This window comes from Pelodiscus sinensis, chromosome 19, assembly GCF_049634645.1.
Source record: "Pelodiscus sinensis isolate JC-2024 chromosome 19, ASM4963464v1, whole genome shotgun sequence".
Taxonomy (NCBI): Eukaryota; Metazoa; Chordata; order Testudines; family Trionychidae; genus Pelodiscus; species Pelodiscus sinensis.
The window spans coordinates 16,896,897-16,922,718 of NC_134729.1; the positions used below are offsets into that span (position 1 = coordinate 16,896,897).

The 25,822-nt window shown below is 56.8% G+C and overlaps 1 long non-coding RNA gene across 1 annotated transcript; it reads left to right on the forward strand.

Annotated features, from left to right (window-relative positions):
• The first annotated feature begins 5,749 nt into the window (after positions 1-5,749).
• Positions 5,750-12,130, forward strand: LOC142818990 (uncharacterized). The gene is made up of 2 exons (XR_012896678.1): positions 5,750-7,302; positions 11,994-12,130. It is a non-coding gene; the product is annotated as an uncharacterized LOC142818990 (long non-coding RNA).
• Positions 12,131-25,822: the final 13,692 nt, after the last annotated feature.

Consider the following 25,822-nt stretch of genomic DNA (forward strand, 5'->3'; position numbering starts at 1 on the left):
AGTGGGTGGCGAGGTCGGCAGCCAGCCTGGAGGGAGCTGGAGCAGTGCGCTGGCTAGAGAGGGGCGTGCAGCCCCAACGTTCAGACTCCGCGCTGGCGGCCCGGTTCTCACCGCGGGTGGGGACGGGCAGCGTCCGCAAAATCCAGGGCTGTTTTGGCAGTGGGATTCCTGCCTCCCTCACCCCCCGACAAAGTCTGACCCCCTTGAGGACTCCCCCGCCCCGAGTATAATCCTTGTTCCTAGCTCATCTCTCCCGAGGATTGCCAAGCACGTCGCAGAGGAGGGCAGTGTCATCTTCATTTTACAGACAGGGAAACCGAGGCACGGAGACACCCCCCCCTGCAGCCAGCAGGGCAGGGGCAGAGGTGGGTTTCCGGAGCGACTCGGGATGTGAAATCTTGTTGAATCAGTTTGCCGCTTGATCAGGGTGGGCAGGGGGCTGCTTTGTCGGCCACGTGTGAACCCGAGAAGGGTGGTGCTTACCGGTTAACCACTGACACCCCTGTAGTACCTGCAGACCCCCTGTCCCCCTCCGACAGGGGGAGGCGCCTCTGCTGGGCCCACGGCTGCCTGGGAAGGGGACCGACCGAGTTGCCCAGATGCTGGCTTCGGGTTTCGGCTCCGAGCCATGTGGCGTGGGGGGCTCAAAGCCAGGTGGGGGCGGGGGCCTGGCCCCGCCGGGGGGAGCGGAAGGACGTGCCCCGCGGATGACAGCGGCCTCAGGCCAGGGGGCGAGGGATCCTGGGCCTGAAGTGGCTGGCTTGGGGGCACCCAGGAGATGGGGATGGGGGGGATCCTGGAAGGGGCTGGCCCACGAGCACGTGGCAGGACGGGCCCGGCGGGGCGGCCTCTTGCCCTCCGCTGGCCCCTTTGTTTACGCGCTGCCCTGGCACGGGGATCCGGTTTCCAGGAAGCGCGACAGGGCGGCTCCCCCTTTGGCAAATTGCAGGCGGGAAGCTTTTAACTCAGCCTAACCTCCTCTCTGGCAAACGCCCCCGCCCGCCCCCGCCCTCGGGTGGGTAGGAGATGAGTCAGCTGGGGTAGCGCCCTGGCCGACGGGGAGCCAGCCGGGCCCTGGGCTACGAAGTCTATAGCCCCCCCCCCAGCTCCCCGCTGTCACCCCCCTGCTGGGAGGCCAGACCCTTGGGGCGGCTCCCCACGGAGGCTCCTGTCTGGCAGGGGGCTGATAGAGCGAGTCTGCCCCAGCCCTTCCCTCTGGCTCTGCAGCTGGCTCTGGGGCGGGCCAGGCGAACCCTAGGGGGGCGGCGCTTTGGGGAGCCCGCTAACCCCGGTCCCCCGCGCTGGGCGCTGAGGGAATCTCCCCACAGACCTTGAGGCCGCTCTTCCATCCTCCCACACCCGCCCCCTCCCGTCTCTAATGTGCCCCTCACCCTGGTGTCAGGGCAGCGCTGCCGCGCCCCTGTTCTGTGCTGGATAAACAGGTCCCTGCTGCAGATCAGCTCTGCGCGCAGCCGGGGGCCTGGGGGAACCTTTTGGGTTGGGTGTGGCCCTGCCACGGGCGTCTTTGCCGGGGGGGGGGGGGGGGGCTGTTTGCAGCGTGCACAGGCTGGGTCTGTGCCAATTCGTCACCCTGCAGGCACAAGTACACCCCCCCTCTTGCACATATACACACCCCTGTGCACGCACGCACACACACAGAGCATGTGCATACACCCCTTCTACATGCACCCACTTATATACACACACCATGCACGTGCGCACCCCCCATGCACACATATCACACCATGCACACACATAGACAGAGCATGTGCACACACCCCTTGTACATGCACGCACTCACTCTCACACACACACCACGCACACAGAGCATGTGCACACACCCCTTGTACATGAACCCATGCACACACACCCCATGCGCACACACACACCCCATGCACACACACAGAGCTTGTGCACACACCCCTTGTACATGAACCCATGCACACACACCCTTATGCGCGCACACCCCCCCCATGCACACACACAGACCGAGCACGGGCACACACCCCTTGTACATGCACCCACTCTCGCACATACACCCCATGCACACACATCACAACCATGCACACGCACAGAGCACATGCTCCCACTCTCACACACCATGCATGCACACACACACACACCATGCATGTGGGCGCACACAAACACACCATGCACACCCCCATGCGCACACACCCCCACACCCCTCCCATGCACACACACACAGAGCATGTGCACACACTCCTTGTACATGCACCCACTCACACACCCCCATGCACACCCACATCACCCCATGCACACAGCCACAGACACAGAGCACATGCACACAGCCCTTGTACATGCACCCATGCACCCCACCATGTACCTGCATATGCCTGAATCTCGCATACCCACCCACCCCATACACACACCCGTGCACACACACATCATCCCATGCACATACACCCCCCATGTGTGCGCACACACACCCCATGCGCGCACACACACATGCACACAGCCCTTGTACATGCACCCATGCACACACACCCTCCAAACATCCCCCCACCATGTACCTGCACACACATGAATCTCGCACACACCCCACCCCCTGCACACACGCAGGCTATAGTCTGAGAGCTCTCATCCTCCCCAGCCCCGGCTGGGTCAGGCCCGGGCGCCCCATCCTTAGCTGGCGTCCCCTGGCGCTGATCTGGCTATCCACCCAAACGCCGCCTCCCGCTCCTGGGAGCTTTTTCCTTCGCTTGGTTCCATTGATAAATCCGAGCCGTTTCCATGGTGATCACACCTTCCTTGGCAACCGGAGTGGAAAGAAAAGAGGAATCACCTGTCACTGTCACAACAGGTGGCGAGACAGGCGGTCCTGGCGAGGGGCTGCCCGCCTGGCCGGGGGAGCAGAGTGAGGAATTAGCTGCTGGGTGAAGGGGAGAAGAGGCAAGGACAGCGTGCACAGGTGTGTGCGAGCGTGCACAGGTGTGCGCGAGCGTGCACAGGTACAACTGTAGGCAGAGCTATGTGAGCGTGCATCGGTGTGTAAATGTGTGCACCTGGGCGTGGGAGCACGCACAGGCAGGTGGATTTGTGCACCCAGGTGTGCGTGCGTGTGCCCAGGGGGTGCGTGAGGGTGCACGCCCGGGCCTGCCGGTCAGGGAGACTGTGCGCAGGGCTGTGCGAACGTGCGTCGCCCTTTCAGTTGCTGGGGCGGAGGACACAGGCAGGCGGCCACAGCCGGTGTGCTGCGGGTGTGTTTCTGACTCGGCGAGGGGGACGCTGCTGCGCGGCTGACGCCCTCCAGTTCCCCTGCTGACGTCAGGCTCTCTCTGGAGCAGAACGGTTCATCCGTGGGAGCTGTCTCCAAAGGCAAACAAGCCGGCCTGGGCAGGGCCCCTGCTCCCGTGTGCGTCTGTCCTGGGAGCTCCTTGCGCCTTCACAGGGAAGCCCAAACTTCGGAGCTTCTTAGCTCACGCCTGCCCTGCCTCGGCCTTCCCCGGCACGGAGCAACGCCCTGGACCAGCCCCGGGCAGCCTCTTCCCGTTGGGTCACCGTGGGGCTGATGCAGGAGAGGGGCTTGCTAGGCTGGAATGGGGAGAGAGCAGGTGGGGTACAAGGGGTGATGGGGGTAGGTGCGCGCATGGGTATATGTAAATGGGAGGTGTGCATGATGTGCGGTGTGTGAGCACGGGGTGGGTGTGCGCATGAGGTGGGTGTGTGCATGTGTGGTGTGTGCACGTGCATTGTGTGCGCATGCAGTGTGTGTCTGCGTGTGCGTGTGTGCATGGGGTGGGTGTGCGCATGAGGTGGGTATGTGCATGTGTGGTGTGTGCACGTGCATTGTGTGCGCATGCAGTGGGTGTCTGCGTGTGTGTGTGTGCATGGGGTGGGTGTGCGCATGAGGTGGGTATGTGCATGTGTGGTGTGTGCACGTGCATTGTGTGCGCATGCAGTGGGTGTCTGCGTGTGCGTGTGTGCATGGGGTGGGTGTGAGCATGGTGTGCATGCAGTCGGTGCGCATGTGGTACGTGTGTGCATGAGGCTCGTGTGTGCATGTACATGATGGGGTGCACGGAGGGGGTGAGGGAGCAGGTCCCCAGTGCCCCCCAGCTGCCAGCTTGGCAGCTCCTCCAGGCTAGCATAGGGGGGCTGAGGCAGCTGCAGGAGCATCTGGGCTGAAGGGGATCGCAGGGCGGGGGCGGGGAGGGAGGCTCAGGCGTCGAACCCTGGATCTGGCGTCCGGTCGGTAGGATAGTGAGAAGCCACGAGCGCTGGCCCCGGAGCCAGACATGCCCCCTCCGCACCCTCTGCCCGGCAGCAGCCCTGCGTTTCCAGTCCCACCCACGCTTCAGAGACATCTCATCCTTCCCAGTGCCCCTCCCTCCCGCCCCCCAGCCCTGGCCCTCTCCTGAGCAGGGAAACTGAGGCTCATTTTAAGGGTGCGGGGGTTGGCTCAGGGGCCTGCCAGGAGCGGAGAGAAGGGGACAGTCCAAGAGGGCAGGAATTCTCTGTAGCAGGAGCCAGGAGTCCCGCCTGCAACCTTTAACCCCAGGTCTACGGAGGGGACAACCGAGGCAGAGGACAGGACGGCTCGCCCGGGGCTCACAGGGGTGGCCTGTGGCGGAGCAGGGGCCTCGTGGGCGGCTGCAGAACTCGATCCACCGCTGGCCCTGGAGCCCGGGGGCAGATGGGGGGGGTGTTCCCCGGGGTCCTGGGATTCCTACCCTTCCCCACGGCTCAGCAGCCGGAGGCCCAAGCAGGGAGCCGCCTGGGCTCTGCCTCAGCCGCCCCCTCACCCGCCTCGTTTGTGGTCAGGTGGTTCAGAGAGCGCCGGCGCTGTAATTACGGCCCCTCCCGCTGCCGCGGGCCAGGCCCCAGCCCTGCTGCAAAGGGCAAACCCACGGCTGGGGGTGGGGGGAGGTGTCCCTGGCCAGGCCAAACCCACTGGAATGTGGCAGGCACAGCACAGGCCCTGTTCTTCTGGGTGGGGGAGGGACCAGGGCCCCCTAGGCCCCACAGACCTCCGGCTCGGCTGCAGTTTCAAGAAAGGCTGCCGAGATCCCCCTCCCCCCCCCCTAGCCCGGCCTTCAAGCACTTTGCAAAGGTGGCTCAGGGTCATCGGCCCCATTGTGCAGACTGGGAAACCGAGGCACGGAGGGGGGGCGACGGGGGCAGAACGGGAAATAGCTCTGTCTCCTGTTCCCCTTTGCTCTTCTCACCACCAGGCTGCCCCCGCCCCCGAGAGCAGAACCCAGAGTCCTATGGGGGCAGCATCCCGCTCTAACCATTGGGATCCACTCCCTCCTAAAGATAAGAAGAGAACCCAGGAGTCCGGGGCCCTAGCTCAGTTCAATATCGCAACCTCCTGCCACCTCTGAGCCCAGGGCTGAGGCTTGACCCTCCCCCCCATGGCTGGCGGTGCCCCCCAGCATCCCTGGGGACCGGTTCCCAGCTAATCACGCCCCCTGGATCCAGACACTTTTCGCAGGCGCTGGCCTGTTCCTGGGAAGGCTGATGAGTGATTCAGGGAGGGGGGGCTGGCTCCCTCCCACCCCCCTCCTCCCAGCAGCCTGGCTCCTGCTTGCTGCAGGCTGCCTGGAGAACCAGTTCCTGTTAACCCTCCCACGGCTGGGACAGGCCTCCTGGGTCGGCTTGGCTGGGGGAAGGGGGGTGGTCTGGGACAGGGACAAAGCCCCTGGATAGCACGAGGCAGCCCCTGAATCCATCCACCTTCTGAGGCTGCCGGGGGCTGTTCCTAGCTCCTGGGGGACCCATTTCTCCGGGTTTGGAGACCCCCCCAGGGGTATGAGAGACTCTGATCCAGGATTCGGCTCAGGTGGGAGGGGTGGGGGCTGCTGGGCTGGCGTCAGGCAGCCGGGACAGGGCTCCCCGTGGAAGGAGGAGGCAGAGCTGCAGTCTGGAGTGAATTACGAGGGCGCTTTGGTTCCTGTCTTTGCACTGACACCTACTCACTGTGCTCACGCCCACCTGGCCCACAGCTGCAGCGCATCACCCCCACAACCCAGCGCGTGCACGGGCCGGCGTGCTCCTCGGGGCGTGCAGGCCCACCCCCGGGCTGGAGCGTGGGCACGGGTGTGAGTGTGCAACATGCATGCACACCCCTTGCAGCCCCTGTGTGTGTGCACGCCACAGATCCAGTCTCACGCGTGTGAGCCCAGGCGTGAACGTGGCCCCGCCTGTGGGCACGCATGAGCATTTGCACGAATTGGCACCGGCAGGCAGCCCGTCACATGCTTGTGTGCACAAGGCACATACATGTAACCACGCACATACCCAGACGTGCACACACCCGTGCACAAAGGGGAGAGACGAATGCAGTTACCCCCAGGCCTAAGCCCCGGGGCCGGGTGGGGGGAAGAGCCGGCTGTGGTCGTGCTTGTGCACAGCTCATGGTAACGCCTGCATGGGACCCCCCACCGGGGTCATTCACTGTCGCTGCCCCAAATAGCCTGCTCAGTGGCATTCGTGTCTGCCCAGGGACCCTGCAGCCCCGTGGCCTGGGGCCGGCCGAGAGGAGAGGCCCCTGCCCCCACTGCTTGCCTGCAAGGGGAGATGGAACCGCTCCCCGGGCCAAGGGGTCAAAGCCACCGTGGGCCGGGGTGTGCGGCAGGAGACACCGCGAGGAGCGGGCCGGGATTAGCCAGTGATTTCAGGACCCAGGGAGCCTGAGTGTAGCAGCGCCCCGGGGGGAGGGGACCCCACGCAGCGGGCGGGGGGGACGGGGTGGCGGGGAGGGATCTGCCGCCTCGAAGCACAGGCAGGCTGTCAAGTGGCACAAGGCTGCCCTCTGCCGCCCATGCACCCGCAGAGGCCTGGCTGCAAGGCAGCGCTGGAGCGGGGGCGGCCGAGGGGCCCGGCGTGTGCAGCGCAGACCGGCAGGGCAGGGGGGCGGGGGAGCGCGCAGCTCGGAGACTGAGGGGCTGGGGGGGGGGAGAGTGCTGAGACGGTCACATTCCTTAGCGCCCGCAAAGCGCTGTCAGGCCCCTGCAAGCCGACGGAGAAACGGGGGGCCTGGCACGTTTACCCCGCCCGCAGGGCCGAGCGGCAGGGGGCTGGGAAAACCGTAACCCGCACGCTGGCGGGGGCGGGGCGGCGCTGGGACCGCGGCGAGAACAGGGGGTCTGCACGGGAGCCGTGGTGCCCAGCCCGCCGGCTCCGAGCTCAGGCTGTCGGGCTTGTGCACCCAGGCTTGGTTCTGCCGGTGGGTGCTGGCTAACACCCAGCCCCCCGCTCTCGTGACAGGCCCCTGACGCTCCTCCGAGCCAGGGCTGGGAAAGAACGCAGGAGCCCTGCCTCAGTGTACCTCCTGGGAAGGTAAATATCCACGCAAAAGGGTTAACTGGTCAGACACCATAATGGTAAGCGGTTAACTGGGGTCCCGGGCAGGTGGGCAGCGCTGTCCCCCTGCACCGTGGGCGAGGGACTGTCTGCCTGGCTGGGGATCCACGGTGCAGCGGGGGGGGGGGGGGCGGTTTTGGCCGGCTGGGACACAGTGGAGGCGGGGGGGGGTTGCTCCCCCAGCCCAACCGTCCGGTTACCCAGATACTGGGTAAGCCCGTTAGCTAACCGGGTAACCTTGGACATTCCCAGCTCCTACTTCTCAGCGCTCAGAGCACGTCCGTCTCCCAGCCCCCCCCCGCAGTAATCCCAAACCGCAGTCCTGCCCCTGCAGCCCCCTGCCCCCCCCCCCCCCCCCCGCTGAGGCAGGCGCTGCCGGGGGCTGAGGTTTGGAGGCCGGCCGTGTGTGTTCTGCAGCGGGGAGCAGTGTGGGGGGGGCTGCCAGGCAGCTGAGGGCCTCTCTGCACAGCACAGCGGGGGGGGCAGGGGCCGGGGAGCGTGGGCGTCGGAAAGCAGGTCGAGGCGCATGTGTTCCCGGAGCCACGATGGCAGGCGGCGATTACTGCAGCTCCGCCGGACGTGGCTCAGCCCCGCCGGCCCCTGGCGGCTGGATAACGGGGCGGGGGCTGCTCATTCGAGGCCCGAGGGGCGGGGGCGCCGGCTCTCCCCAGAACTGCCACGCCAGGGCAGTTCCCAATTTGTCCCCCAGCAGCCAGCCTTGGAGGGGAGGCCGTGGCGGAAGGAGGATTCCCAGCCTGGCCGGGAAGGGAGGGGGTGCTGCCCTGTCCCTGCTCAGTCCCCTGTGGTCGGCGCCTGAGCTGAGCCCCGTCCACCCCCCGGCTATTCCTGCCCATTCACACTGGCATCCTCAGTCTGCTCCTCCACGCTGCTCCCGTTCCTCCTGTGGCAGGGCGGGCACTCGAGGCAAGACCCTCGAGATGAGCTGGGAGAAAAATCCGCTGCAGGATTTATCCGGGCGCAGTGCAAGGCGCCTGTCCTAGGGGATGCATGAGCCCGGGCACTCGCGCCCCGGGGCAGGGGCTAGCAAAGGGGCCGGCTAGTTGGGGGAGATGGGCTGAGCTAAGCTCTCAGGCGTCAGGGCTGTGGAGTCAGGAAAGAGGCACAGCCGGCGGATGGCTGGTTTCCTCCTGAGCACGAGGAGCTGAGCACTGCTGGGGGGTTACTGGCCTCAGGGGCCCCGGGGGGGGGATCTGGGCTGGACAGTCTTATCCTGCAGCAGCCTCCCCCCCCGACACACGTGCATACCACCCCCGTGCACACACATGCACTGGTGCACAAGTGTGCAGCATGGGCCCTTAAAAGGCACTGCACACGCGCGTGCGTCAGGCAGGGATCCATGCACTCCTTGCACCGTCCGTATCCATGTGCACGCCGTGCGGTGGCCCCCTCTCGCACGTCGCTGTGGGCACGCCCCCTCCCGGGCGCAGAGTTGCCGGAGGGGCTGACCGCCTGCAGGAGGTCTGAGCTGTGCAACACCCCCCCACTGCAGCTGTGCAGGGGCTGAGCTATTTCTGCCATTGCCTGCGGCTGTCTCGGAGCAGGGCAGGAGGCAAGGGGCCAGGCGCACGCTGGGGCCGTGGGCGTTAGAACAGGAACTGCCGGGCCGTTTCCCCTCATCTCTATTGTTTCCGAAACACACAGCGTGCATCGGGGGAGGGGCCGCAGCCGGCACTCCAGATGGGGGGGGGGTCGCCTCTTTGGGTTCCCCCGCCTGCCTTGCTCTCAATCAAAATGGGGGGGGGGCTGGAGGGAGACAGAACAGCTGAGCGACAGCAGGAGGCTGGGCTGAGCATCCTAGGGGTGCCAGATGGTTTCAACCAAACCGCCGGACACACTTGACGTGACATCCCAAGCGACATTCCATCTTAGTTAGGAAATGCCGGACATTTCTATTGTCTCCTTGGTATTTTCTCAATCGGTTTCCCCAACAGAGAGCTCAAATACTGGACTGTCCCATTCGAAACCGGACCCCTGGCCACCCTAGAGAATCCTCAGTGGGCACCTGAGCTGGGGGGGGGGGGCGGGGACTGCCCTCTTCCTGCCCCCAGGCTGCTCCCCATCGTAACCCTGGTCTGCACCCGTGGGATCCTCGCCCAGTCCCTGTCCAGCGTGGCCGGGCCTGGCGATCGGAGCAGCCTGGGGCGACTGGAGGGGGCTTGGGGCCATGCGGTTTGGGAAGGGGATGGGGGGGGGACATTCTCCGAGTTCTCTCACACCCAGCGCTGGCCCTGCTGCAGAACAACCTTGGAAAAACAGCAGCCCTCGGCCTCCCAGTGACAGCCTCTGGAGCCTGTGGCCGAGGGAAGGGCCGGCCTAGTGCCCATGGGGCTGGTGTGAGACCGCCGGCCGGTCACCGAGGGCTGACTTTGCCCAAGCAGGCAGGAGCTAAAGATGGGACCCAGGCTGCTGCTGGGGACCCCTTGACCCCTCTCCTTGCCATTGGCCAGTGGCTCCGACAATCTCTGAGCCTCCTGAGTAAACTGCCTATTGAGTGGTGCCCATCAGGGAGGGTTGGGAAAGGCCCTGGAGGCTCCCGACCGCCGTGGTGGCCCCTGCCTGTGACCCCAGGACACAAGAGGCTTAGCCTGGAGGAGCGGGTCCTACCTGCCCGCGGGAATTCTGAGCCATCCCATCCCAGCGGCGCCTCCCGCGCAGGCGGTTTCGCTGGGGGGGGCAGGGTGGGAGCTGGGCGTGGAGAAGTGGAAAGTAATGCACATTGGAAAAAATACCCCAACTATCCATACCGTACGATGGGGGCTCGTGTAGCTACAACTAATCAGGAAAGTTCTTGGCGTTATCGTGGGTAGTTCTCTGAAAACGTCCACGCAGCGTGCAGCGGCAGTCAAAAAAGCAAATAGGATGTTAGGAATGATTTAAAAAGGGATAGAAATTAAGAGGAATAATATCTTACTGCCCCTGTATAAAACTATGGGACGCCCACATCTCGAATACTGTGTACAGATGTGGTCTCCTCACCTCAAAAATATTTTGGCATTAGAAAAGGTTCAGAAAAGGGCAACTAAAATGATGAAGGGTTTGGAACGGGTCCCATATGGGGAGAGGCTAAAGAGACTGGGACTTTTTAGTTTAGAAAAGAGGAGACTGACGGGGGAGATGATAGAGGTTTATAAAATCATGAGTGGTGTGGAGAGGGTGAATAAAGAAAAGTTATTTACTTGTTTTCATCATAGAAGAACTAGAGGACACCAAATGAAATTAATGGGTAGCAGGTTTAAAACTAATAAAAGACAGTTCTTCTTCACACCGTGCACAGTCAACCTGTGGAACTCCTTGCCAGAGGAGGCGGTGAAGGCTAGGACTATAACAGAGTTTAAAAAAGAGCTAGATACATTCCTGGAGGTTAGGTCCATTAGAGGCTATTAGCCAGGGGATAAAATGGTGTCCCTGGCCTCTGTTTGTCAGAGGCTGGAGAGGGATGGCAGGAGAAAAATCGCTTGATCATTGTCTTCGGTCCACCCCCTCTGGGGCACCTGGTGCTGGCCACTGTTGGCAGACAGGCTACTGAGCTAGATGACCCAGTCTGTCCGTTCTTATGTTCTTATTTGAGCAGGATGAGCGGGAGAGGGTGAGCACAGACGGATGGACGCGCCGGGGGCATAGCAGATTCGCTTCAGCCAAGGGGCACTGGACGGGGCTCCACATTCAGCCCACGTGGCTGCATGGCTCGTTGTGTGATCCCGGCTACAGGCCTCCCCTCCCCTGCCAGCCCAGGGGCCAAACCCAGCGCTGGGACATCTCTGCCCCCCAGGAACCAAACCCACACGCCCAGCCTGGCATGGACAGTCCGGGCTTGCCCAGCAGGTGGCGCTTGGCACCTGCCTTTGCTTCTCTGTCCCTTCTCAAGTGCCGGCTCAGTGCTACCCGGCCAGCCCCAGGCCAGGTGGGGGAACCCGGTTTTGCTTTGCCTTGGCGGTAGCATCATCACCGAGTTAGGCAAGCCTGCTCTGGCCCAGAGAAACATCGGAGCCGGACAACGGGTCTCCCCGGAGCACGGGTCAGCACGTGGCCTTCCATCCCGGTTATGATCCTTCATGTTTGTGATGTATTATTTGCACCATGGTAGCACCCCTGTTGCACACCAGGGCTCCCCGGTGCTTAGCACTGTACACGCACTGCCCCCCCCCCCCCCCCCGCCAAGGAGCTGGATGATGCTTTATGGTGGATAAAAGACTGAAAGATTTTTTTTTCTAAAGATGGGGGTTTGTTTCTGTAATTTTTTTTCTTCCACTATAGAAATTTCACGCAATCTTCCCTGATATTTCTGGGTATTTCCTTGCAGGGCCCTGGGGATGTGAGCTTCAGGGGGCTATTGACATAGTTATTGACATGTCTGCAAAGATCCCTTTTCTCACAGATGTTTAGTAGGCATCAGAGTTACAGCGATAGAAAGTACCCCGCATAACTGCAAACTATCTACCAATCCCTAGCTCATCCCCAGTTCACCAGCCGTCCGGTTGCCATGGAGTTCCCCAAGGCAGTCAAGGCCTGGATTTCACTTTCCCTGGGTGTGACGGATGTCACAAGGTATAATGTGACATAGAATCAGGATTCCACAGCCCCCCTCCTCTCCCCCCCGGCTCCCCTCACTTGCACTGATCTGACACTATTGTAACGCTCGCTTGGAGGTTCCATGGAGTTGCTCCCGATTTCCGCTGGAGGGAGAAGAGAATCAGGCCCTGCATTGTGGACTGGCCCATACACACACAGAAAGGTTCAAGGATAGACTCAGCCCTCCTGTAGCCGCTGCCTGGCTTGAGTAGAGGTAAGTGGGCCGCAGACAGAGCTGGAGTCGGGGAGCCGGGTCACGACCTGGTCTGGGGCTGCAGTGTAGACGGGCGCTGCATGTGGGTGAAAACCTGGGGCACGAGCGAGGCCTGTGTATACTGCACGTTGGGGCTGTGTTTCTGCTGGGTTGGGGTCAGCTGGGGGGCGAACATCTCTCGAGCCTTCTGCAGTGTCCTGCAGGCCCGCACGGAACAGCTGGGAGCAAGCCCCAAGAGGCCGGTGGGAGGCAGCGGCTGCAAGAAAGGGTCAGGGCACAGCGGGTAAACCAGGCAGCCCCGTTGGCTTTGCACTCTTGCTCGCGAGCCTGGGGCGCCAGCTCGCACTGGTTCCACGCAGGCGCCCGGGAGCTGACCGGAGGAAGAACGATCAACTTACGTCAAGGCCTCTCCGCGCCGGGTGGTGGAGCCACCCTGCTAAGCCCCTCGCGTCCGGTCCCTCCAATGCCCCCTGCTCTGAAATGATCGTGTTCACGCCCCCCTTGGCTCCCACAGCCGAGCCCACGAGGCCTTCTCCCCGTCCACAGCGCGCGGCTTTGCCCTTTGTCTCCTCACAGCCCTGCTGGGGACGGTCCTCACCCACAAAGAAGGATTGGCTCAGAGGCGGGGGGAGACCCGTGTGGCCTGTGGGCGTTCTGGGAGCAGCTCGGCAGGGTAAGAGCCGGCCGTCTTCATGGGAGCCGGCTCCTGTGTCCCTGCTTCAGACCCGACCGGGCCCCTTGTGGGCACTTGCACAGAAGGGTGGAGGGGAGGTCTCCATCTGTGGAGGGCCGCACTGGGTCAGCACCTTGAACTGCCCTGGGGAGCCAGCAGGCCTCAGGTTCGCCCAAGAAGCGAGTTGCTGAATTTTCCACCAGCTGCAGCTCGTGGGTGCTTGGGGCAAAGTCGCCAACCTGGCCCCGGACAGGGCCCCTCTTCATAGCTATATTCTGTTTCGGTGGCCCACGAACACTGCCCAGAGTCGGGGGGCCTAGGGGCTGCCCCTGGAGCAACGCAGGGTCCAGTGAGCCCAGGGTGCCAGCGCTGACAGTGGCCGGTGCTGACAGCTTCAGCGCAAGAGCCCTGGAAGGCAGCAACGATGGAAGAACAGGCCTCGAGGCGGTGCTTCTTCCTGGCCCTGACCGTCTGCGGTTGGCTCCGGCCCTGCGGCGAGCAGCGTTATGTCCGTTCCGATTTCTGTCACCCTGTCTGGCTCAGCTGCGGATTTTCTCATCAAAATGTCTAGCCCTTTATGGAATCCCACCGAACCCTCGACCTCAGCGATACCTTGTGGCAATGAGTTCCGCAAGCTCGCTGCGCATTTGGCTCACCTGCCGTTCCAGCCAGCAGCCCAGCCAGGTCTCATAAGAACCTAAGAGCAGCCAGACCGGGTCAGACCAAAGGCCCATCTAGCCCAGTGTCCTGTCTGCTGACAGTGACCAATGCCAGGTGTCCCAGAGGGCGGAAACACAACAGAGAATCCTCATGTGATCCTTCTCCTGTCACTCATTCCCAGCTTCTGGCAGACAGAGGCAAGGGACACCATTGCTACCCACCCTGGCTAAGAGCCATTGATGGACCTAACCTCCATTAACTTATCTAGCTTTTTTTAGAACCCTGTTAAAGTCCTGATCTTCCCAACATCCTCTGGCAAGGAGTTCCACAGGTTGACCCTGCATTGTGGGAGTGACAAAACCCCCTTCGACACCCTCTCAACACAGAAAGAAAAATCCATGACTTTTGAGCGTTTGGCACCCTGGGTCCACATCGAAAGCTTTTCTCTCGCCATAGTGGACATAAACCCTAAAACGACCCTTTTATGAGTCTCCCTTCACCCTCAGCTTGCTTGGGCAGGGAGGGATTTGCATGGATTAATTTGGTTTTATAGAGGGGGGATACAGGTGCAGGAGAGTGCCCTGTGCGTTTTCCCCCATCTCCTCGTGCAGATTTGCTCCTTTATCCCAGTCCCATTCCCATTCCTCTCGCATAGCGTTTCCGTGCTAACCACCGCCAGGCTCACAAACCCCCTTTGTCTGCAGCACGGCCAGGCCCGAACAATCCCAGCTCTCTCCCTCCGCCTCGCTTCTGGGCCCCTGCCAAACGCCATCTCCCGTGCAAGCAGCTTGAGAGCCTGCCTCTCGCTTGACCTACTTAATGCCATATATGGTCAAGCCCAATCCACGCAAGCTGCCACGGGATTGCAGGCGGGAGAGGCAGGAATGGCTGCAGAAGCCCCTTTTAAAATCAAATGCCCCTTCCCCCCACCATCCTCTTTGCAGCTGGAAGGAAATGAACCAGACCCTGCGGCTCTGCAGCACAGCAGAGTGGGGATGGAAGGAGGGGGTGTGTAGCCACTGAACGGTTCGATTTTCCTCTCCCCGCCCCCCCCGAAACATCCTGCCCTGCTGCCAGCCCTTCATCATCTCGCGTGTAAATGGTCGGGCCTTGTATCCAGGCAGAGGTAGTAATACTCGGGGGCCAGCGAGCCAATGGAGATGCGGTGACTGCATCTCCTCCCCCCCCGCCACCCCGTGCAAGGCGATTGTGAAGCTGGTCACGTAGCACGCGGAGCCGGGGCCGCTCTTGCGTGGCAGCGAGACGCAGGGAGCGCGCCCCTTTCTCGGCCTGTTTCAGCAGCAGGGTTTCGGGGCTTTCGGAGGCCCTGACTAACGCGCCCCAATGCGGGGGGAGGGGGCATTTCCAAGTGAGGTGTGTGCGTGACGTCCATGGAAACAGCCACCAGACTCGACATCCCCAGGGTGCACAGCCGAGCTATTGTTTATGATTTAACTCGCCCTTGGGGGGCAGGGGGGGAGAAGCAGGCAGATCCTCTGACATGTGGAATAGTGGGAAGGGGCAAAGGGGAGCTGACTCTGGGAGGAACCTCTGTGTTTGCGGAGGGGGAGGCTGTTTCGAATGGGAGCGGCTGAGGGGCTGTGTCCGGTGGGGATACAAGAGCCCGATTCTCCTGCCTTGTGCCCACCTGCAAAGCGGGCTTGCTTTGCCAATCGGAACGGCAGAGCCACTGCCAGGCACAGTCTGCAATGAAAGGGGCCTAACAGCCTCCCAACGCAAAGGCTGCCCCGCAAGGTCTGGAGGCTGTTGAAACACCAACACTGGCTCACTTCGGGGTGTGTGTGTGTGAATTGCACAGTGCACAGTCACGAGGACATCTTTTGCACCCGTGCAAATCAGGTGCAGTATACCACAAATCTGATCTAGGAGCGTTTTCCAGCCACGTGGCACTAGTGTAAATGTCTGCACAAGGCACTGGGGAGTGAGGAATGAGGCCCAAGAGCTTTCAACTGGAAAGACATAAGGGATTCCAGTCCATCTGGCTTTCTCCCCACCCCCGGCACTGGGCAACTAGGAGCCAGTAGCGCTGCCCGGACTGGTAGCACAAGATTCTGATCTCTGCTCCGTAGCTGCACGTCCAAAGTCGCTCTGTTTCAGCCAGCGTGGCTGGTCTGGATTTACACCCATGTAACTGAGATCCGAATCTAGCCTGCCACTTCCCACGCGTTCATCGGCTGCGAGCATGGAAGTGCAGACAGTTTTATCATCTGCTCTGCTCAGGATCTGCACCTGGACTTGGGGGCTGAGGGGGGTGTTTCAGGCAAGCAGGAGCAGCCAAGGCATGTGCCTCAGAAATGTGTTTGCAGGGGCCCAGGGCAATGTTAGCGCAGAGGTAACAGCCAAGAATCTGAGCCGCCATTGCTGTTTTTTAATTCCTTCGCTGGGATGACGAGAACACGCAGCTCAGTAAAAGAACGTCAGTTAAAGCTGGGCCCCTCTTCCCGGAGAAGCAAGGAGGCCTAGGAATAGGCAGGGCGCAGGCTGAGATCACGTTTACGGGACAGAAATACGTTCTAGCAAAGGACGCTGGAACATTCTGGGCAGTCTCCGCGTTCCAAGGTTCTCTGCAATGTGGCTGCTTTCTGCTCTCAGGTCACCCCCCTACCCCGTGACAGAGCAGGGAGCAGATCTGGCATTGTCTCAAATCCCGCTCCGGTGCTCTAGACACCGAAGAGCATGGCAGTGCGTCTGCGTCCCCACTGCCCTACGAAACCTGTGCAAAGCGCGTGTGTGAAATCGGAACGGCAGCCTCTTGCATCCACTGGGCATTCGTTTTGCACAGGTGTAAGTGATCACACTGGATCCTGGCATTTCCTGAGATGCCACATTCAGCTCACAGAAGCATCTGCTCAGCCTTTCACTCTTCCACCGCAGAGAAACGGGGTCAATTTGCAGTTTACTGTGTGAGAATTTCAGATAACGCCTTCTTAACCTGAGTTCCTATTTCCATTGCATGGACACCCGTGACCCTGTGCTGGCCTTTGTAACAACTGAAGTTTGCTTCTGACGTCCTTGGTCAAAATTTTCTTGCTCTCACATTTGTTATGCTGATTGACTGCTGACCTCCACACCAGAGGTGGCTGCATTTCAGCTGTGTGTGCGCGAGGGGGTGGGGAGGAGCAGTTCGGTGAATAGCAGCAGAAGTCTTTTCAGATGAAAGATGGCATAAGAACAGCCAAACTGGGTCAGACCAACGGTCCATCTATCCCAGTGTCCTGTCTGCTGACAGTGGCCAATGCTAGCTGCCCCAGAGGGAGGGAACATAACGGGTAATCCTCATGTGATCCCTCCCCTGTCACTCATTTCCAGACAGAGGCTAGGGACACCATCCCTACCCAGCCTGGCTAATAGCCATCGATGGACCTAACCTCCATGAATCTAGCTAGCTCTTTTTTGAAGTCCTAGTCTTCACCACATCCTCTGGCAGGGAGTTCCACAGGTTGACTGTGCGCTGAGTGAAGAAAATCTTCCTTTTGTTTGTTTGAAACCTGCTTCCTATTAATTTCATTTGGTGTCCCCTAGATCTTATATTGTGGGAATAAGCCAATAACTTTTCTTTATTCACTTTTTCCTCACCAGTCCTGATTTCATAGACCTTGATCATATCCCCCACTTTGTCTCCTCTTTTCTAAACTGACGAGTCCCAATCTTTTTAATCTCTCTTCATATGGGACCCGTTCCAAACCCCTCATCGTTTTTGTTGCCCTTTTCTGATCCTTTTCCAATGTCAAGAGATCTTTTTGGAGATGCGGCGACCACATCTGTACACATAAATAAATGTGAGAAATGCGGTTAGATGGTGGTGCAAGGTCAGGAGCAGTGGTGGCTGAGGCTGGTGATGATGCAACTCGGCACTTCTCAAAGAGATGCAGATGCACCCAGATGCAGGCAACAGACTGTAACCCGCATCACCTCCCTGGGAGGCCCTAATGGGAGAGCGGGGGTGCGCTGAAAGGGATTTGTGCTCTAACGACACAAACAGCCTTGAAGAAAGCCAGTGTGGGATGTTTACCGAGATGAAATAAGATGACGTCTGACTCAGCAAGAACCCTGGAGCCTGCCAGATGTTTCCAAGGCTCCCAAGGGGTTCGGATGCCTGCAATCAGCACACGAGGCAAGAACAAGAGCGAGGACCCTTCATAAAGTCCTCGGACACAACCAGGAGAGATTATTGACTTGTGCTTTTTTTTTCAAGCCCCGGGAGCTGGGTGCTGGTGTGAGGCAGGGGTTGTGTTGCTATGTACAGAATTACTAGAGTGACTCACAGTAAGAGACCTTCTGGACCTGTGGTGCTGAAATGAAAATCCAGTTCAGCTCAGACACAATCTCTGCTCCAGAGAGGGGGTTCAGATTCCAAACTCCGATCACCCCAGAACTTTGAGGAGCTTGAAAATCTTGCCCGTTTCTTGGAATCATGGGGTCACCAGCGTCTGTATAAAGCAGGAACCCAGACAATGGATTCTCAGCTTAGGAGGTGGTGACCCAAGATTTGAGTGATAGAATGCAGCCTAAATTCCACGCTAGATGAGAGGAAGACCCTGAAACAGATTTTGGTGGTATCATGGGACCCCATGGGCAATATGGCAATGTTTTAAAAGAGGGAAGGATGGCTGAAGAGCAGAACAGACTTAAAACCTGAGTTGGCCACAGCTAGTGGGACTCAGGATTGGTTGAGATATGTACTTATTTACTAAGACGGAGATTTTGAATGCCTACTGTTCTCAGGCTTGTAACAACCCGAGCCCAAATTGCCCCAGATACCAGAGAAGAGTCTCCATCCTCTTTGTTTTCCTGTCTGTATGGAGAACGTTGCCAGAATGGTAGTTCTGAGCCAAAAACAGATGGCCCAGCTCCACTGCAGCGTCTGCTGAATCTGTATCCTTTGCTAAACTGTAGTTTTGTACAGTAATTTAGCAGAGCACCCCTCCAGGGCAAATCGCAAAATAAATGCTGCTGCAGCAACTTCTCTGGCTTCTGCAACAATGAGGCTGCATCAGGGATTTTCACACTTTCGGCTTGGGTCAGCAGCTCCCCTTTGAAAAAACGGGGAGAGATAGGTGGCCACTCCTCCTCGTGCCCTTAGTACCTTGAGAGAACGCAGAACTGACTGATTATTTAACTGACGGTGCCTTTGGGTCTGAATAGAAGTCGGAGCCGAAAAAGCCCGCTGTTACGAAGGGAGAAGCCTGCCTGTGTCAGGGCATAAGCCAGACAGAGTTGAGGAATATTTCACTGTGGGGTTGGAACATATCCCTCTTGGAGATGGATACTGAACTCGACGCATCACTAGTCTGATTCATAGAATCATAGAACTGGAAGGGACCTCAAGCGGTCAGTCCAGCATTCCTATGTCCCTAGCAATAAAGAAAAACAACCAGGCTCATCTGTCCATGTGCTTAATAGACACACACTACATCAAGGCATATTTTGTTCACATTCCCTGCCCTTCCACCCTAAGCATGACCCTGCACCTAATATATGGAGAGGTTCCAAGTATAACTGCCACAGGGTGGATTTGAACCTGGGACTGCTGAACCTTTACAGCTTGAGCGATAAAGGCAGCTGGCTCTCGGCTTAGGCTGCACAGCTCCCTTGTTCTGATCTCACTGTAAGTGGTCTAAGTGCCACTACATGGGACACTGAACCACACTAAGTGTGCGGTTTACACAAGCAGTTCACTAGTGTGTAGAGGAGGTCATTGTGGGGGAAAATCCAGTCTGTGTGGGCTGTTTTCCCTAAAAAACGAAGGAGTCCTGTGGCACCTTAAAAACGAACACGTGTAATTGGGGACAAGCTTTTGTGGGCTGGCCTGGCGTCTCAATGCTGTTCTGACTCAAAGCAGTGACCACAGCAGTTACCAGCAGCTGTCGTGTGGTCTACTGGGAGCGTGACGGAATACATGCCGTGGCTCCAGAGCACGTTATGACTTTGCCACGGTTGTGAGTCTAGACAAGTGGCCAAAGTCGCTGGATCCTCTGTCAAGCGGACGCAATGCTTAATAGGGGGCTTGCAGATCTTAAAGGCCTTGGTATCTTATGGGGAAAGACCTTGCTGGGTAAGTAGCTTTACCAGGAGATACCCCCCTCCCCCCTGCCTCTAGGGAAAACGTCAGTGCTACAGGAAGTGGGCTTTTGGCTTCAATAGGTGACACGCTTCCTTCCGAGCTTATATGGAATCAGTGACGGGTACCCAGTGGAGTCAGTGGCTAGTGTTATGTTAAGTAACTGTGATCCATGCTTGTAACGAGGCTAAGGCTAGGAAATACAGTTTAGTCTTTTACCAACATGGCTTTGTGCCAACACCAGTCCATCAATTTCCATCAGGACATTAATGGTTGATGATCCTACTGATGAAAGCTTCATTATTAATGGATTATCATTGGAGTGATATTTAACATTCATAGTGTACCAAAGACAGTCTGGAACAGGAAGTCACTGGGTGAAGCACTGTAAGAACACAGATGAAGAATTGGGTTCTGTTTCAAAGAGCTCAGCATCCAAGAAGACCATCTGCAGTTATTAAGTGGCACTTTAAATCTGATGAGCATTGCAACTACAATAATGTCTCATTGGGAAACCAAAATACTAGTTATAGTTTGTTTCTGCAGGACCAGGTAATTATTCTTTATGGTCTGCCTGAAACTGTTTGCTCTTTAAGGTGCTCTTCAAAGGTTGCCTCCTGCCTCAGGAGATGGATGCACTACACTTGCGGACACAGTTATTTTGGCAGTGTGTATCTGCACAACTGCTGCCTAGCCAGTCGGTCCCCAGCCTGTAGCAATACTTGGGATTCTTCCGTCCCAAGGGCAGGACTCTGCACTTGTCTTTGTTGAACCTCATCCGATTTCTTTTGGCCCAATCCTCCAATTTGTCTGGGTCATTCTCGAGCCGATTTCACCCTCCAGCGTATCTACCTCTCCCCCTTGCTTAGTGCCATCCGCAAACTTGCTGAGGGTGCAATCCATCCCCTCCTCCATTAATGAAGATGTTGAACAAAACCAGTCCCAGGACCAACCCCGGGGGCACTCTGCTTGATACCAAACTGCCCACTAGACAACGAGCCGTTGATTGCTACTCATTGACCCTAACTATCTAGCTAGGCAGATTTCTATCCACCTTACAGTCCGCTCACCAAGGCCAAATTTCTTTTAACTTGCCGGCAAGAATAATATGGGAGACTATATCAAAAGTTTGGCTAAAGTCAAGGTATCACTGTCATGTCGTAAAAATCGATCCGTGCGTTGCAGTGCACCCCTGGAAAACGTGAAGAGAATTTCCTGTGACGAGTTCAAGGTGCCACTCCCAATGGTGTGGAACAGACACACTTGTTACAGGGCCGAGCAGGTGGTAACGTTGCCTACAGAACTTTACTCTGGAGAACCTCTGCTGCAGCCTCCTTGTTTACGAGCCAGCATGACATATGCTGTTACTAATGCCCTGGATCAGCTGGCTGGGAGTAAGTGGCTATGGAGCAAATTAAGCCTCTTGGGAGTGCAAGAAGTGGGGCAGGGAAAGGGTGAGGGGCTCTGACAGCCAGCCTGATTCAGATCTCGCAGGCTGGTGCAACCCCATTGGCTTCCATGGAATTAATCTTCACTTACGTTGATGTGAGTCGGATCACACCCTCTGCTTTTGGGCCCATTCCCAGCTCTTTCCACTGACTTTAAAAGAAGCTAAATCAGGCAACAGAAGCCAGAGCCTCATCTTTGGATAAAGCAACGCTGATTTACATCAATTGAACGGAGCCGTCCTTTCCTGTACACTGGATATGCAGCTGCGGAGGGCACCCAAAAATTTGGGGCACCACTGGCTCTTAATGTCCAACCACCCACCTCTTTCTATCCCTGTTCTGTGGCTCTGCTTCCTCCAGAGGGGAGCTAGTTAATGTAAAAGTTAAAAAGCCAGCCGGACCTATTAGCAGACACTGAACCTGCAAAAGAGCCATTCAGGTGGTAATGAAGGCATTTAGCAGGCATTTGCCTACCCCAGGTCTATATTGTCAGTTTCTGAATTTGCTGTGTGAGTCGACAGGACCTGAGTTTAAAATTTGCTTTACAAATATTTCATTAGTGTGTTGCTGAAGATTATAAAATCACATCTCTAAAAAATTGTTACCCCTTCCCATTCCCGGTCTGACATTGGGCATGCATGGGGCAACAGTTTAAAAGTACCATATAGGCCCTCTGCAGCTGAGTATCTGTCCCTTGAAGCTTGGGTATAGCATTTTAAAGCAAAAAAAACAAAAACAAAAAAGATTGAAATTACAAATGAAAAATCAACTGTGTTACATTAGAAACATTTCACTTGCATCGGTTTTGTACCGGGAACAAAAAAAGGCTTTTCAAGATAAAGGTCTTTTCGTATTCTCCATGTCAGAGGCCCTAGGTCTGGATATGGATAAAGACGCACCATTACGCTTTCCCCACCCCATTGCCACGGCAGCTGCGTCAGACACACAGTAAAATGTTCTATATCTCCACTTATAAAATGACTCCACACTTCCAGGTCCCTTTATACGCTCTCATCACAAAGCAGGAATGCAGATGTTGATGTGTCTGTGATTTAATCAGAGCAGCCATGCTAGGAATTCAAGCTCAGGGCCTGGTGGTTTTGTTTCTCTTCTCCTCCAAGGGCAAAAATGCATTTGCAATCCCAAACCAACACAAATGTACCCTTCTACTTTTTCAGTTATTAGTGATTCTGAAGAATGCAAAAGCTTATGAAGTATTAGGTAGAATTAAAAGCAATCCATAGTTGTTCCATATTTTAAGCCAAGATTTGACATCACTAAAAAATAAGTAAATTAAATCTAAAATCAGCAACAAATGAATTAGCTCTATATCTGCATACTGTACCACCTATTTTTGTTATTCAGTTTTTATTATATTTGTATAATTTTATCTTATCATGCTCTTTTTAATTGTTGCTTTACTTTATTTGTTGGTATTATTATCTATGTTTATTGCAAAGTATCTAGGCTACATTTAAGCCCTAACACTGTATATAAAATATATCATTCTTTATTAATTTGCATGAATGATTGAAGATTCACAAATTTTGCAAATTAACCAGTAAATAAGCAAAACATAATAATAAAGCATGGTAGATGAATCACTACACATTTTTGGTTGATTTATTTGAAAAGAATACTATTGGTTAACATTGTGATTATTTTACTGCATATGTCATATTGTAATATAGACTCATAAGACTGGAAGGAACCTCAAAAGGTCATTAAGTCCAGTCCCTTGCCGTCATGGCAAGACCAAGCCCCATCTAGAATCTAGACCATCCCTAACATGTGTTTGTCTAACTTGCTCTTAAAAATCTCCAATCGCTAGGCAATTTTTTCCAGTGTTTAACCATCCTATCACTGATAATTAGGAAGTTTTTCCTAATGTCCAACTTAAACTGCCCTAGCTTCAATGTAAGCCCATTGCTTCTTGTCCTATCATCAGAGGTTAAGGTGGTGTGATGCCTTTGTGCTGTGATATGAGACCTGTGCAGTGGTCTACTGTGAAAGTTTTGCTGATAAGTAGTGAAACCACCATGTTTTTGTGTGCACAGATTAGGGAAGTGAGAGTTAGTGAGATTTTACAGTATTTTATTATTACTGTACCTGTACCTACATGGAGAACCTGCTTATAAAATGTGATATCAAAGCAATTGTCATATGACTTCCCTTTCTTCTGTCCAGAGATCCAAAAATGAAGGTGAATACAAGTACTCAATACTTTGACATAGCAACTAGTGGAGGCAGATAACTCGGTTGGGTTTGATTGTGTTTCCTATTGTTGCCTTTGTTTCCACATCCATTAAGAAATCAACCACATGATATGGGAATAAGCAGCCCTGATCTAAATGTAAAGTAGGCAAGAAAGCCCTTGAGATGTTTTTCTCCCGTCTTTGCTCTGACTGGGAACACTATTAGTGGTATTAATGTTAGGGGATGGGGAAGAACTCAGTATCCCGTCTTCAGTAAAATGGTTTTGAGTGTTTCCTTTGCAACAACAACCTCCATCACATTTAAACCTTATCTGAATACCTTCTCTTTTCCCTCTTTTGCTTCTATGTCTCTGCCTCTGCTGTGTTTTTTACATGGCCTAGGGTTACTTTATGAATCATCATAACCTTTCAGTGTAGGGGTTTGACTTGCTTTATAAATTAGCTACCCAGGTCCTGCCCAAACCAGACTGGGGAGGTAGAATTGCTTCATGGTGCTTAGATAGTGACACTAATAGAGACATTCCTATTGTCAGAGTGTGTGTGTTTGTTGTGGGGAAGGGAGGCAACACCACCACACAGCTCTGCTTTATACATCAGCTCCCTGTGCCATGCTTCAGTGTGGGAATTGCATGATTAAAGTGAACCCAAAACAAGTATGTCTCCCTTCCACAGGCATCGACATAAAAACACCTCATTTCTGCAGTGATTTGAAATGGCAGCTAGAGGCCTTAGGAACTCATCTTACCCTACCCAGCGGGCTGATTCTCTCCTCAGACACCCTCCTGGTGTACTCTAGTCAGTGATTATTATTTATATTTCGTGGCCCCACACAGGATCTGGCCCCATAACGCAGCACTCTCGGGGTTCCTTACAATCTAAACAGACAAGTGAGTTATGAACAGCGTGTTCGGCAGGCTGAGGTTTGGGGGAACAGGGACAGCTGGGGCATCTGGGGGCAGACGTAACTGGGGGAGCACATGGGGAGTGAGCAGAGGCTGTTTTAGGGGGTATGTGCTGGGGGGGGGGACCATGCAGTGCATGAGGGCACATAAGGAGTGGATGGGGGCTGTGCTTTTGGGGCATGCAGGGTTATTATGGGGGCTGTGCTTTGGAGTACATGGGGTTATTATGGGGGGCTGTGCTTTGGGGCACATAGGGCTGTGGAGGGCTGTGCTTTGTGGGTACACGGGGTTATTATGCAGGGCTGTACTTTGGGGCACACGGGGCTGTGCTTCAGGGCCTGTGCTTTGGGGGTACACGGGATTATTATGGGGGCTGTGCTTTGGGGGTACATGGGGTTATTATGGGGGGCTGTGCTTTGGAGAACATGGGGCTGTGCTTCAGGGCCTGTGCATTGGAGGTACACGGGGTTATTATGGGGGCTGTGCTTTGGGGGTACATGGGGTTATTATGGGGGGCTGTGCTTTGGGGAACATGGGGCTGTGCTTCAGGGCCTGTGCGTTGGAGGTACACGGGGTTATTATGGGGGCTGTGCTTTGGGGGTACCTGGGGTTATTATGGGGGCTGTGCTTTGGGGCACACAGGGCTGTGGGCAGCTGTGCTTTGGGGATACATGGGTTATTATGGGGAGCTGTGTTTGGGGCACGGGTCTGTGGGGAGCTGTGCTTTGGGGATACACGGGATTATGATTGGGGACTGTGCTTCAGGGCTTGTGTTTTGGGGGTACATGGGGTTATTAATGGGGGGCTGTGCGTTGGGGCACACAGGGCTGTGTTTTGGGGGTACACGGAGTTATTATGGGGAGCTGTGCTTTGGGAGTACACGGGATTATGGGGGGCTGTGCTTTGGGGCACACAGGGCTGTGCTTTGGGGGTACACGGGGTTATGTTGGGGGGCTGTGCTTTGGGGCACACAGGGCTGTGCTTTGGGGGTACACGGGTTATTATGGGGGCTGTGCTTGGGGCACACAGGCTGTGTTTTGGGGTACACGGGTTATTATGGGGGCTGTGCTTGGGGCACACAGGCTGTGCTTTGGGGTACACGGGTTATTATGGGGGCTGTGCTTTGGGGTACACGGGGTTATTATGGGGGGGCTGTGCTTGGGGCACACAGGCTGTGCTTTGGGGTACACGGGTTATTATGGGGGCTGTGCTTTGGGGTACACGGGGCTGTGTTTTGGGGGGCTGTGCTTTAGGGGTACACAGTGTTATTATGGGGGCTGTGCTTGGGGCACACAGGCTGTGCTTTGGGGTACACGGGGTAATGGGGGGCGGTGCTTTGGGGTACACGGGATTATTATGGGGGGCTGTGCTTTGGGGTACACGGGGTTATGGGGGGCGGTGTTTTGGGGTACACGGGGTTATGGGGGGCGGTGCTTTGGGGTACACGGGCAGTGCGCAGGCCCGCTGTGCGGTGCGTGGGGCACAGGGCTGGTTGGCGGGCCCAGCAATGCCGGGCTCGGCCCCGCGGGGGGGACAGTGGGTCACGGTCCCCCTCCCCCATCCAAGATGGCGCCGCCACCTCAGGCGGCCCCTTTGTTCCAACGACAGCGGGCGCCGCATTGCTGCGAAGGGCGCGAAACTAGGGCAGCCGGCCCCGCCCCCTTCCCAGGAGGGGTTAGTGGGGGGAGGGGCGGGGGAGGCCGAAGCCAAT